The sequence below is a fragment of the Aulonocara sp. 'chitande type north' Nkhata Bay genome, linkage group LG5 (assembly GCF_057382095.1).
Source record: "Aulonocara sp. 'chitande type north' Nkhata Bay isolate Kocher_YH1m ecotype deep benthic linkage group LG5, A_spYH_male_GT1.1, whole genome shotgun sequence".
NCBI classification, from domain to species: Eukaryota; Metazoa; Chordata; class Actinopteri; order Cichliformes; family Cichlidae; genus Aulonocara; species Aulonocara sp. 'chitande type north' Nkhata Bay.
In genome coordinates, this window is record NC_141348.1 from 3,093,496 (window position 1) to 3,108,355 (window position 14,860).

Sequence of the window (14,860 nt, forward strand, 5' to 3'; positions counted from 1 at the left end):
ATAAACTTTTCAGATTGGAGTGGTAAAGGAATCAAATATTTAGAACATATACTAGAAGGAACAGAATTTATTTCATTTGATGGACTAGTTACACAATATGGGATCAACAAGAAAAGATTTTTAGAATATCAACAAATTAAATCCATAGTAAAAAAGAAATTTAAACCGGGTCAAGTTGAACTACAAACACCACCAAGTGTGGTTCAATTTCTTACTCTTAAAACCCCCAAATTACTATCCAAAATATACAGAATGCTTTCTAAAACAGATGAATCAATATCACTTCCTATTGCAAAATGGGAAGCTGATTTATCAGTTAACTTAGACCAAAACTTCTGGTCTCAGACTTGCTTAAAAACCTTTCATCTAATCAGAAATCCCAGTCTTCAATTAATTCAATACAAAATATTACATAGAATGCACTATACAGGTCATCGGATGTTCAAGATGGGCTTTACGTCTACCAACAACTGCTCACACTGCCAAACCAATTCACCGGACAATTATATCCACGCTCTTTGGTTCTGTCCACCAGTTCAGAAGTTTTGGCGCGAGATATGTGAAGACTTATCGAAGTGTCTGAAATGTAACATTCCAACTTCCCCTTGGTGTGTTTGTTGGGCAGCTTAGATAATGTCACTTCAGAAAAGAATATAGCCCATATGGTTTTCACTGCCCTATGCATAGCCAAGAAAACAGTCCTCATGAACTGGAAAAATAAAAATAATCTTAATTCTAACCAATATAGAAATTATCTATTAGATTACATTAGTCTTGATACAGCCTCTGCCACCACACCAGATCAATTGCTCTGGGCTCCTTTGATCAGCTCCATCACCTAGTGGGGGTGGGGGGGTCATAGTTTGGTCCCGCCTTCACTGTTGTGATTGGTGTGGGGGTAAGGACAGGCCTAGGGCGTCGGGGGGTTCCCCAGGGGCATCTTCCTTGGGGGGCTCAATCCGGGGTAGCGGTCATGTCCGGTTAGGGGCTCTGTTGGCTCTCGGGTGACTGTTTCCTCGTGGCTGCGTGCAGCGGGGCTAGGGGAGGGTCTGTGCTGACGGACGTGGGTTACTGACCTGGTAGCCTGGCTGCCCCTGGGTGGGTCCGGGATGGGCGTGAGGTTCTGGGGGCGCTCCGTCTCTGGGCTGGGGCCCTGGCCGGGCCTCGGGAGCTTGGGTCCTGGTTGGTGTGTTGCCGGGGTTGTGGGCGGGTGGGTGCATGGGGGCCCAGCCCTGGTGCAGGGTGCCGCCGGTGCGTCGAGCCACCTGGGGGGCTCTTCAACTGGTGGGGGAGATTGTCACATCTCGCAGGAGCTTTCCGCTCTTCAGGAACTCTCTCTGCAGGAGGGGGAGATACAGGAGAGGTGGAGGAAGATCTCAGCCTGGGCGTCTATTGTCTTATGTAGTCTGGAAGATGAGTGGATGGTGGGGTGGGTGCAGTTTTCTCTGTGGTGGGGTTGGGTGGACTGTCCCGGGCTCTGTGGGGCCGGGGGGCGCTGCTGCGCTGGGCCCCGGTCTGGATGGGCCTGGGCCCCCTTTCCCTGGCGGGTCGCGGAGTATGGGGGTGCCTACTGGGGTCAGCGGGGGAGCTGGCCCCAGGGAGGGTCACTTGCCCCTCCCTTCCTTCCCTCCCCATCTCCAGCTGCCTCCCTCTTCCCGCTCCACCACAACCACCCACACATGCAGGGCCTTGGAGTAGGGGTATGTCACCAGGGTGCAGAGGAGGTTAACCCCCCCCCCCCCCCCCCCCCCCCCCGCTCTCTGTCCCCTTCTGGCTGCCTCTGCCTCAATTTTATCCCACAACTTAGACATTCACATTACTCACACTCTCATTACACATACATATGGGATCTTGGGGGTGGGCACGACACACGGAGTCCAAATTACCATCAGGGTGTACACCTCACCCCTGGTGTCGTTGCCCACCTCTCAATTTTAAATACACGTAGACATTGAGGGCTAGCAGGAGGGACTATGCGCTTACCTGCTGCTCTCTGGCAGGTAGCTCCATGCCCTCCTGGGTTTTAAATGCACCTTAGAACACACATGCATGAACACTACAAAAAAGGGCCATAAGGATAATCCATAAAACTGGTTACAGAGATCATACAAATCCACTATTCTTAAAATCAAAAATTCTAAAATTCACAGATCTGGTTCATTTTCTCACAGCACAAATTATATATAAAGCAATAAATAACCTGCTTCCTGACAATATTCTAAAAATGTTTTCTAAAAGGGAACGGGGATACAATTTGAGGGGGGAATTAAATTTAAAACATCCTCGTATCCGTACAACATTAAAAAGTTTTTGCATCTCTGTGTGTGGAGTGAAGCTGTGGAACAGACTAAGTAAAGATATGAAGCAATGTCCAAGCATGGCGCAGTTTAAAAAGCGGTTTAAGGATATGGTTTTTACAGGGTACAGGGAAAAGGTAGAGATTTGATAGGGTGTTCTTGTCTAATATTTTCATGTGTGTGCGCATGCACGGGTTTGTTGGTATGGGTATATATGTATATGTATGTATGTATGTATGTATGTATGTATGTATATATGTATATGTATATATATATATATATATATATATATATATATATATATATATAAAATTGTAGGTTGTGTATCCTTCAGGTGTTAATGGGGTTATTGAAAATGTGTATATGTGCGTATGTGTGTATATACGTAGGTATGGATAGATAGAAACATATATGTGTATATATTAAAAAAAAAAAAAAAAAAAATTACACATAACATATAATGTAATTACAAGGAGGTATTTCTGTAGTCTATTGATACTAGATAGTGGAAAAGGGGTGGGATTAAATAAGCTTATGCTTCTTCCTGCTCCTTTTTGAACATGGACGTTATTTGGAGTTGTGGTTGCTCGTTTTCCTTTTGTTTGCTTTGTTCATTTGTCTCTTTTAATTCTATTTTTTTTTTTTATACTTTTTCAACATGTTCAAAATAAAGATTCAATCAATCAATCAATCAATCAATCAATCACTACAATGAGTGGGTGGAGGGAGGTTTGGAGTCTTCTCTCACCCCCGTTCTCTGCGGCCTGCTGGAGCGGGGGGGCTAGGAGGAGTTGGCCGTCCGGCTGCGGTCTGGGGTGTGGGGCCTCCCTGCTGCTGCGGAGTCGGGGCGGTCTGCCTCTCCCCACCGCAGGGAAAAGGGTAACACCACCTGGGTCTGGGTGCAGTTCCCCCCTCCAGGGGCAAGGGTACCTAGACCCAGTTTGTAGAGTACGCTTGGGGAGTGTGATCGTGTGTACAGCGTCTCTTTATGTCTGTCTCCATGTCGGTTGAGTGTGGAGTAAGCGCATATGAGAGCATGAGGGGGGGAATGGATGTTTGTGTCTGTGTGTGCCTGTATGTCTGTGTCTATATGTCAGGTTGGGTATCAGACGCCACCTCTCTGGGGACATCTCAGGCCCTCCAAGGTTTGGAGGCCTATCTCCCACCACCACCACTTCCCCTGCCAGTGGCGGACTCCCTCAGACATCGGTGCGTTGGTGATTCTTTGTGTCTGGGGATGGGCGTCCGGGTACACACCGGCTCACTCCTTGGCGGCCGCTTGTCGGGAACTGGGGCTCGCTCGGGCCACTTCGGAGGTGGGGTGCCCCCGGCCTCTCGGCCTGGGGCTCGGTCACTCAGGCACAGCTGGCTGCCGGCGGAGCTCACGGGCACGTCACTGCAACTCCCCCTGGCTTCTGCTCCGCGGCTGCTGAATGAGCCCTCATCTGGGACTCTCCTCAGCTCTTACTGGGACAGTGGCGCGGCTGCCCCTCTGTGGGTCTTCCTTGGTCTCTTGTGTTCTGGGGGCCTCTGGATGTCTCGAGTTTTGATCTCCTCCATACCTGCTTCATGCCCTGGAGGACGGGGCTGTGGCCCCCCCACACCCTCTAGCAGATCATTACATGAAGGAACCTTTTAAAAACAAGCGCGTCCATGCTCACAGGTGTACACACGGGTGATCACACCCACAAACTACACCCTTTTTGGCTCCTACCTCAAAGCACACTGTGTTCTGTTGATCTTATGTGCTGCACAATAATGTTTAATATTTAGTATTTACTGTCATATTCCCATATTACTCTTGTTCTCTTCTGCTTGTTTTCTTTTTTCTTTCTCAACAGGTGATCCAGGTGATCGATATATGCATTTTCTTTTTCTTTTTTCTTTTTTTTTCTGCCCATTCTGTTGGTTTTTGTTTTTTGCCCTTCTCCCCCGTCCCTCTTCTCAGCTGTTTCTCTTTCCCTCTTTCTTTCTCCCCTTCTTTCCCCCAGTCAAGTCTGTCCCGTATTCAGCAAGTGAAAATAAAATACATAATAAAAGGTGAATCAAATAGACCATTATGGCAAGGCTGTATGGAGTGCCAGGACTGCCATAATGAATTAATTAAATACACCATTAAATAATTAATTAAATGTGTCAATAATTAATTAAAATTTGAATTAATTAATTAAATAAATAGTTATGACACATGTAATTAATTAATTATTGACACATTTAATTAATTATTTATGTATTTCACATTTTAATTAATTATTGACACATTTAATTAATTAATTATTGACACATGTAATTAATTAATTATTGACACATTTAATTAATTAATTATTGACACATTTAATTAATTATTTATGTATTTCACATTTTAATTAATTATTGACACATTTAATTAATTATTGACACATTTAATTAATTATTTAATGATATATTTATTTATTTCATTTTGGCAGTCCTGGCGCCTGGCTCTCATCTTGAAATAATTTTATCTGTCAGCCTCACCCATCAAACTCAGGGGGCGGGGTTAACGCTGATCGAGTCAAAACCATTGCTTTGGCCTGGTGGCCATTGTTTCTAGCACACAACAACCGGCATGTGGAAGCTAACAGAACTGAACTTTGAAAAACCCTGTTTGTGTGTCACTAAATACCGTTTTAATGTTTTTTTAGCCGAGAATGTAGTGGTTTAATCTTCATGTGTCTGGTCGGTTTGTCAAGATACAGCCTCTTTGCAAAAGTGCTTCGATGATTTCGGAGATGTCTGCCTAGTCTCACGGCAAAGCGTGGGATAGACCCGCTCGCCTCGCAAGCAATCCCACCGACAAAGCGCAGGCCCCGGTACACAGCTGTAGTAACCCCCGCTGACTTCTTTTACTGAGGTTATATTTATCGGTGTTTCATTTCCTGATGTTCTTATGTGTCCTACGTGTTTCAGTCGCCAATTCTGAATTATAACTAACATTAAAAACATGTTTAAGGAGGAGAGAGAGCAAATAAATCTGTTTAACATCTGATCTTTGGGTTTTTGTTCAGTAATCAGCGTGACCTGTGTATAAACGCATAAAAGAGATAACGTTGGTGTTTCTGTCATGTAGTAACTGCTGGCTTTAACTGTACAAAGGTTTTTCGACACTATGAAACACATACAGACTTCATGATGTTCGGCTAATATTTTTATTGTGAATATTAATCATGCTGACCTCACCCTGTACACCACGGAGCGAGGTCAGCACATCCACGATATCCTCAGCTCCATGAGTTAACACAAAGTTTCCCAGCTGACTATCTAACTGCCAACTATTCCAGAGACGTGAAAATATACAGCATAAAGAAAAGTGTAAGAGACTCAGCAGCAGATTAGAATAACAATTATACATTTAATAAATCACCAAATGAATCCAAGAAACGAGCAAACCTGTTCCGACAATTTGAGTTTGTATTCCCTCAGCTGCAGACTCGCTGCTGTTTAAATGTTTCAAAAGGAAGATTAGATATAAACAAACGTCAAACATAGACTCAGTCTGCCTTCACATTTGATATGAGGCCAGCACGTATAGTGGCTGTGTCCTGTTTTAAGATCATACATGTAAAATTGTTGTCTGACCTCCGTCGATCCAGCCGCTCAGAGTCCGTGGTTACCATGGTTACTGCATAAGCAGCTATAATGCTAACAGCTGGCACTGAGGAAACCTACCGGCAGGATGGGTGTTTATGTTTTTCATTGCAAAAGAACCGTCTGAATGGTTAACTGAAGTTAACTTGGATAAATTATAGTTAAGGAGTATCACAGATAACGCCCACGTGAGCTGTGCGACTGTTCACCACTACACTGAAATCAGCAGGCTATTACTGAAATACACGTGCTATATCATAAACTATGATATAAATAGGGAGGTCCTATTAACATGTTTAGTTTTAAAGGACACCTGAGCAGTATTAGTTTTCTTCTAACATCCAGAAGTCTGCACGATGTGTTTCATAGTTTGTAACAAGCCTTTGACAGGTAAACATAACATGACCGAAAAAGCAAAAAAAAAAAAAAAAGAGAGAGAGAGAGAGTTTTTGACATAAGAAGAGAAAATGCTCTCAATTATGGAGACAGACAAATGGTTCATTTATGTTTGATGTGTGTTTATTCCTCCCTAAATATTGTCGGTGAAGTTTGCCATGCACGTCAGATTTTCCTGCGCATTTTTATACCTCTGCCAACAGAGAGAGAAAAAAAATCACATTCTGACAGACAGCTGGTGCTTAGAATACAGTTGAATAACTATTAAAAAACAGATGATATAATATTTCTGTCCAGGTTGCAGACTTCATAATGAACATGCTGTTGCAAACCCTGCTCCTCTCGGTGGAAATGCGCCTTCTCTTTCCTCTTTGTATAAAAACATTTTAAAAGTCAGTTTAATCTCAAAATTCACTGTTAAATCCAAAACACACCAGATAAAGAAAAGCGAATAGTTAAGTCTAACACATGTGCCAGTGAACCATTAAACGTCTGTGAAACTATGCAGTTATGAAACGTAACTTTAACCTCAGCCAAACCGATTTTCTCAGTTGTAAATAAAACAGCGAAGTAAACGTGACCCGACAGACAGAACCTGAGTGAATGAAGTCCAGCGTTTAACCACTGAGAGCTAAAACTCAGCTGAGGTTCAAAGCTGTGTGCCGGTGATTGGACATCAGCCGCTGATGAAGCTGGTTCGCCTATAAAGTGCTCTGTAAGGAAACAAGCTCCAGCAGCTATGCGCTCGGGGAAAACATTATATTTACTTATCTTGTGCAGAAAAATGCGCTGACATTGCTTTATATCGAGCACCGGCTGCCCAGTTAAACTGTGACTATCACCAGGTAACGTAGGCGTGTTTCTTGAATTAGCAGCAGGTGTTAAACAGCTGACAGATGAGGAGGAGGATGCATGCAGGTAAACTGAGGGTCTGTTGAGCTGATCGCTGGTTTCGTGAGAAAAATGTCAGCTCGTTCTTTATGTTACAGAAGCACAGAGACACAAAACCAGGCGGAAAGAGACGATCGTTCGGTGAAAATGAGAATCTGCGAATGCAACATGTGGAACACGGAGAGTGGAATATGTAAACAAACCGGTTAACGTAACCCCCTGGGTGCACTCTGCATGCTAATTGTTAGCAGAGCTAGTGAAATCTCTGAAAACATCTGAGCACTTTTGCAAACATGTTCTATGTTGACAACCTGACCAGACATACGGCGCGACATTCGCGGCTAAAACACTGTTAAAAGTGTAGTTGGTGACAGAAAAACGGGGTATTTTAAAACTACACCACCACCATTGCTGCCTGTGATTTGATCTGCATTCTGGGATACCTGGCTGCCCCAAGTCTACACAAGCAATCGATTATCTAGGATCGACCTGTTTTGACTTACTTTGCACGGCAACCAATCAAATGTTAGAGAAGCTGCATGGGCAGCGTTAACCCCGCCCCCTGAGTTTGATGGGTGAGGCTGACAGATAAAATTATTTCAAGATGAGAGCCAGGCGCCAGGACTGCCAAAATGAAATAAATAAATATATCATTAAATAATTAATTAAATGTGTCAATAATTAATTAAATGTGTCAATAATTAATTAAAATGTGAAATACATAAATAATTAATTAAATGTGTCAATAATTAATTAATTAAACGTGTCAATAATTAATTAATTACATGTGTCAATAATTAATTAATTAAATGTGTCAATAATTAATTAATTACATGTGTCATAACTATTTATTTATTTATTTACACTTCAATGATCCTTGCCAACTTCCACTGGTTGCGTGGAGTTATCTCATCCTTCAGGAGAACAACATCATTGATCTTAGCATTTCTGTGCTCTTTGGTCCACTTCTGTCTGCCTTGAAGATTTAACAAATACTCCTTTTTCCACCTTGTCCAGAAAGTGTTGGCAAGTAGTTCAACACGACGCCACCTCTTACGGAGATAAAGATCTTCTTTCACAAACCTTCCTGGAGGTGGAGAGATGATTGTGGACTCCATGGTTAGTATGTGATTCGGTGTTAAAGGTTCTGGGTTTGATGGATCACATAGTTGGTCAGTAGTCAATGGTCTGCTATTAATCACTGCCATGACTTCATACAGGAATGTCCTCAGAGAGGAGCTGTCGAGTTGTTTGGCTGATTGTTCCAGAATGGACATGAGAACACTTCTTATGGTGTGAATTTGTCTTTCCCAGACACCACCCATATGACTAGATGCTGGGGTGTTCATGAGAAACTCACAGTCCAGTTTCCCTAGCTTGGCTTGATCCATTTCCTTAAATGCTCCAATAAACTCATTTCTAGTGCCGACAAAATTCGTGCCTTGATCGCATCTTATCTGACGAACTGTACCTCTGATGGCCATGAATGCACGTAATGAGTTGATGAGGGAATCTGTAGAGAGATCGTCAAGCATTTCAAGATGCACTGCTCTGGAGCACATGCAAGTGATTAGCAAGCCATAACGCTTTAGCTCCTTGCGGCCTTCTTTGACATAAAAAGGACCAAAGCAGTCCATCCCACAGTAGGTGAATGGCGGTGTGGTCTCCATCCGATCCTCTGGGAGGTCTGCCATCTTCTGCTGCTCTGTGCACCTTCTGAACCTTCTGCATTTTACACATTTATAGATGTAAGATGACACAATCTTGCTGCATCCAAGAATCCAGAATCCGTTAGCTCGAAGTTCATTCATGGTGATCCCTCGTCCTTGATGGTATGTCTTCTCGTGATAATGTTTGACCAGTAATGCCGACACGTGACTGTCTCTTGGCAGGATCGCGGGATGCTTGACATTGGGGTGCAAAGCTGCATGTGTTAAGCGTCCGCCTACCCGAAGAATGCCTTGGTCATCAAGAAATGGACATAACTTGTGTAACTTGCTAACCTTGTCTTTCATCTGCATCACATCATGATGTTGCAAGGTTTTTATTTGCTGAGCAAAGGCTGTTTCTTGAACCATCTTTATGATTGTTAACTCTGCTTCCTTTCACTCTTGTAGGCTACTGATGTCGTGTGATCTACTCTTGTGATCCTTTGCTTCTTTCACATAGCGCTTGAGTCTAGCAACTGCCTTAATCATCCTCGACCAGTCGGAAAACTTGTGTAAGCGGTCTAACAGTGACCTTTGTTCCTCCCCTTGTATCTTGTGGACTTGAACCTTCTTAACCTCCGGGTCACTGGTTGATTTTCCTTAATTTCCCCACTGGGTATGACTTTCTGCCAAAGGAGGTCTGGGCCTTTGAACCAGTTTGATGCTACAAGTTGTTCTGCTGTGAGACCTCTTGAGGCGTGGTCCGCCGGATTATCTTCGGAAGTTACATACCTCCATTGCGTTGAATCTGTGCTTTGTTTGATGCGTTCCACTCGGTTTGCAACAAACACATGAAATCTTCTGGCTTCATTGCTGAGGTATCCGAGTACCACCTTCGAGTCAGTCCAATACCTTTCTTCTGAAATTTCCATTTCTAATTCCTTTTTCAGCATGTCACCAGTGCGCACAGCAACAACGGCCGCCGACAACTCAAGCCGAGGTATAGTTGTGACTTTGGTTGGTGGAACTCTTGATCATCCCATCACCAATGAGCAGTGGACTTCACCAGTTGTGCTTACTGCTCTGAGGTAAGTGCACATTCCATATCCAGATGCACTTGCATCAGAAAAATGATGAAGTTCGTAGTGCTGTGCCTTGAAGTTCGAAGGAATGTAGCATCTGTGAACCTTTACGTCTGCAAGGTTTCCCAGGTCACGCAACCAATACTCTCACTGAGGTCGAAGTCTGTCAGGTAAGTTATCATCCCAGCTGAGTTTATCTCGACACATTTGTTGCAAAATCTGCTTTCCCAGCAGAATGAAAGGTGACACAAACCCAAGTGGATCGAACACAGAGGCGACTGTGGCCAATACTCCTCTTCTGGTGAGTGGTTTGTCCTTAACAACTACTCTGAACTGAAATTGATCTGATGCCACACACCATTGTACGCCAAGTGCTCTTTCCATGTGTACTTCACCGAGTGCCATATCTAGCTCTTTGGGAGCTGCAGCGCATTCTTCTTTCGGAAGTGAAGCTAGAACTTTGGTGCTGTTTGAGATGAACTTGTGCAACCGAAGTTTGCCCATGCTGCAGAGTTTCCGTGCTTCATTAACCAGCTGTATTGCCTCATCTTCAGTGTCAACACTTGCTAGTCCGTCATCAACATAGAAGTTGGTTTTGATGAACTTGATGGTTTCTTCATTAAAACTTCCTTCCCCTTCAGCTGCAAGATGCTTGAGGCCATAGTTGGCACAACCTGGAGAAGATGCTGCTCCAAATAGGTGTACCTTCATCCTGTAGACAGTGAATGGAGTTTCAAGGTCACCGTTCTCCCACCACAAGAACCGTAGGTAATCTTGGTCACAAGCATGCACATGGAATTGGTGGAACATGCGTTCAATGTCACACATGAAAGCCACTTGGCCTCTTCGGAAGCGACACAAGACTCCGAGCAAGGTGTTTGTTAGCTCTGGACCAGTGAGGAGATGGTCATTTAAGGAAGCGCCTTGGAACTTGGCAGAGGCATCAAAGACGACACGAATCTTTCCGGGTTTTTGTGGATGATACACACCATGGTGTGGGATGTACCAAACTGGTGTCTTGTCAATGTCTTGCTCTGTGACCTTTTCAGCATCTCCATGGGCTAGGATGTCATTCATGAATTTCTTATAGTCCATGTAGTACTGCTTGTTACTCTTGAGCCTTTTTTCTAAACATTTGAGGCGATGAATAGCACATGCCTTGTTGTTTGGCAGGTTCGGCCTTTCACTCTTAAATGGGAGTGGCATTTCAAAATGACCATCCTCCTTGTGCCTAATGCCGGCCTTCATCTTTGTTAAAAATTTGAGATCTTCTTGAGAGACCTTTGTGTCTTCTGGTGCTTTCTCAACAAAGTCAGACTCCAACATCTTTAGGACCTCTGTGGGAGAGATCATTTCCTTTATTTGAGTTCTGTAGACATCAATCAATCAATCAATCTTTATTTATAAAGCACTTTTCATACAAAAAAAAATGTAGCACAAGGTGCTTTACATAGTTAAAAGCAGCCCACCCCACCCTCCAACTCACTCCCCACACTCTCAATACACATATATCCCCCCCCCCCCCCCCCCCCCCCACACACACACACACACACACACATACACACACGCGCACACTTAAAGAGTAAAAATTGGGCTGGACTCGCATGAGCCAAGTGAGGAAACACTATAACAGGGAGCCGTCTGCACCGGGAGCCGGTCACAGACCGCAGCCTCCAGGCTGGGCACACAGCAGGAGGGAGGCAAAGGAGCCCTCCAGCCAGGCTGAGAGAACCCCCAGAGACCCAGCAGCCACGGTCAATCACAGCCCCGGTGCAGAGAGCGCCCTCCGAGGAAACACTGGAGATATGACACAATACGATATATATAGGGTAAAATGATAAAATAAATAAGAACAGGATACAATATAAATATAAATAGAGTAAGAAGATTAAAAAATGAATAAGAATAAAATCAAAAAATATTAGGTAAATCCTAAATTAATAATAGAATAACAGGATAGAATAAATAAGCATAAAATAAATAAACGCTAAGTAAAAGCTAAATTAAAAAGGTGGGTCTTGAGCCTGTTCTTAAAAACATGTACGTTCTCTGCGGCCCTGAGCTCCTCCGGCAGGCTGTTCCACAGACGAGGACCATACCACTGAAAAGCTGCCTCTCCGTGAGTATGTGTCCTGACTTTAGGGACAATCAAAAGGCCAGTACCAGAGGACCTCAGGGTCCGCGAGGGTTCATATGGTAAAAGCAGATCTGAGAGATAAGAAGGCCATAGTGAACCTTGTTGGTGAGATTTAAAGAGGGATTAATGTCAGGCACCACTTCCTTCACAATGACTTGGTGACTTATTCCGAAGGCGTCTCCATAATCGAGACATGGATTGCCATAACCCACAATACTCCATCCCAGATCAGTTCTTTGCGCAAACGGCTGATTTTCCTTTCCAGACACAACCTCACGAGGAACAAGTGCTTGGGGGCAGTTGTACCCAATCAGCAGACCAACATCACAGCTTTGTAGTGGAGCGATCTCACTTGCAATGCATTCAAGATGAGACCATGCCTTAGCTGTTGCAGGCGATGGAATGTGATCTCGGTTTGCAGGAATAAAGTCTCTGGCATACGTCACTGGTAGGGAAATGGTCTTATTTGAGTAGAACCCTCTGACTTGTAGACCTGAGAGCTTGCGACAGGGCACAACTGTGTTTCTTGAAGACATAGTAGTGAGCTTTAGCTGAGTCGATTCACCTTTGATATGCAGAGCTTGTGCCGTTTCTTCAAGAATAAAGGTCGTATCGCTCTGTGTATCAAGGAGCGCGTACACAAGAATTTCATGCTCTGGCTCACCTTTGGTTGACACCCATACTGGAATAATGGAAGATATGTGAGTGTCGTCAACATTCTGTGTGACTCTGTTAGAAGTTGCTTCACTTGTTGTTGGTGTGACACTGTTGTCTTGTGAGACATCTGCGTTCGTTTGTCTTGTCCTGTCACTGTTCTTGTGTGGATTTCTCCTTGTTCTGTCTTCCTTCGTGCGATTGTCATGAAGACATGTTGGATGTCTTTTATTACATGTGTCACAGGTTTCTCTCCCTTCACAATCCTTGGAGTGATGACTTGGAGTTCAGACAGCCAAAACATAACTTCTTGTCTTGAACAAACTTTAGTCTCTCAACAATGCTCTCATTTATGAACCTTCTACACTTAAGTAGGCTGTGACTCGACCTTTCACAGTACACACAACTAGCACTAACAGTCCTTTCATTTGAGTTAGTTGCTAGCACCTTTGCTCCATTGCCTCTGTTCCTTGTTGTTTTTGCCCCTTCAGTTTCACTTGGCTTCAGAGCAAAGAGAGATGTTATGGGATTACAGGCAATTTTGGCTTCCCGTGAGATGAAATCTACGAATTGGCTGAAGCTTGGAAAGGTGTGAGTCTCTTCTTGCACTTCTGTAACCTTTCTGTTCCACCTTGAAGTAAGCCAATCTGGAAGTTTTGCGAGCATTTTTTGGTTTTCATTGCAGTCATTGAGCACTTCAAGCCCCTTCATTTGCGACATGGCTGTCTTACAGCAGCAAAGGAAGTCAGCAAATGCTTGAAGTTCCATACTGCCTTTAGAGCTTATCTTAGGCCACGCGTCAAGTTTGTCTCTGAAGGCCTTTGCTACGAGGAAGGGATTTCCATACCTCTCTTCGAGAACTGTCCATGCTGCATAGTATGCAGACTCTGTGCCAAGCGGGAAGTAGCCTTCTATTGCCTTCCTTGCAGGTCCACTTACACATTTCCTCAGATAATAAGTCTTCTCTTCAGTTGGTATATTTTTCCTGTCAATCAGAGTCTGAAAGGAAATTTTCCAATCATTATATCTGATAGGATCATCACTGAATATTGTTGGCTCTGGTACCGGAAGACGACTTGCATTAAGAGACACTGCAAATGCTTTGACCAGATCTTCTGTGTTCACCTCTTGGTGCGGTGTCACATTTCGTGGCGAGGAACACCGTTTCATATGCTGGTCATTGTTTTCAGACTTGACTTCATTTTTATCAGATCTGTGGTGAAGTAGGTTGTATATTTCTTCATCTGAACATTCACTTTGTTCATACACCCACTGTCGAGCCTTTGCTGCATTCAGCTTTTTTACAGTCTCAAGTCGCTCTACTTCTCTGCGCTTAGCTTCTAGAGCCTTTTGTCTTTGTGCTATTTCTGCTTCTTGCCTTTCAATTTCCTTCATATGGATTTCTTGTTCAAGCAGAACTTGGAGAGCAGCCTCATTTGCTGCAACTTCAGCAGCTGCATCTTGTCTTTTAGCCGAGAGCCGGCTGGAGTGTCTAGAGGAAACCCTCGAATGAGAAGAGAGCTTAGTGTGGTGTGACTTAACACTCATCCTGTCTGAGGCTTCTAACTTAGGCATAGACTCAGTCTCTTTCCATTTTTCATCCCTTTGACTTTTCACATCTGAGGCTACGGATTTAGATGAAGACTCAGTGTCCTTCCAAAGTTCTTCATCTCTTTGAACCTCCGCATTACTTGGGCTTGGACACTTTCTTACAGATTCGATAATTGTCTTTGTTATGGCTTCACACGTATCCATCCTTCGTCTTGTGTCACTATCTGGAGATTCAATGCGTCTCAAGTCATCATAGGCTGCATTCACATCCTTAGAAGCACTCAAAACCTTGGAAACATGTTCTTGTAGCAGATCCTTTGAGCATTGACCATCTATAGCTCCTTTGGCATTCTTAATGACAACCTTCCACTTCTCATAGCGCACACTGAAACGATGTGCAGCCTTCTTTATGTGCTCACCATACAGTTCTTTGCCCTTTTCCGTCAATGTACAGACTCGTTGGCTCTGTCGTGCTCTTTGTGAGGTAGTAGAAACATCATCAGCTGTGCCTTCAACTGCTTGTAGTTGCTCATCTGCAGAAAGTTGTTCCACATCACCCTTTTCACTGACTTCTGGATTAGCCTCAAACTCTGCCAT

General features: G+C 43.8%; 1 pseudogene; it reads right to left on the reverse strand.

The window, feature by feature from the left end:
- Positions 1 to 13,751: 13,751 nt before the first annotated feature.
- Positions 13,752 to 14,860, reverse strand: LOC147329697 (uncharacterized; annotated as a pseudogene).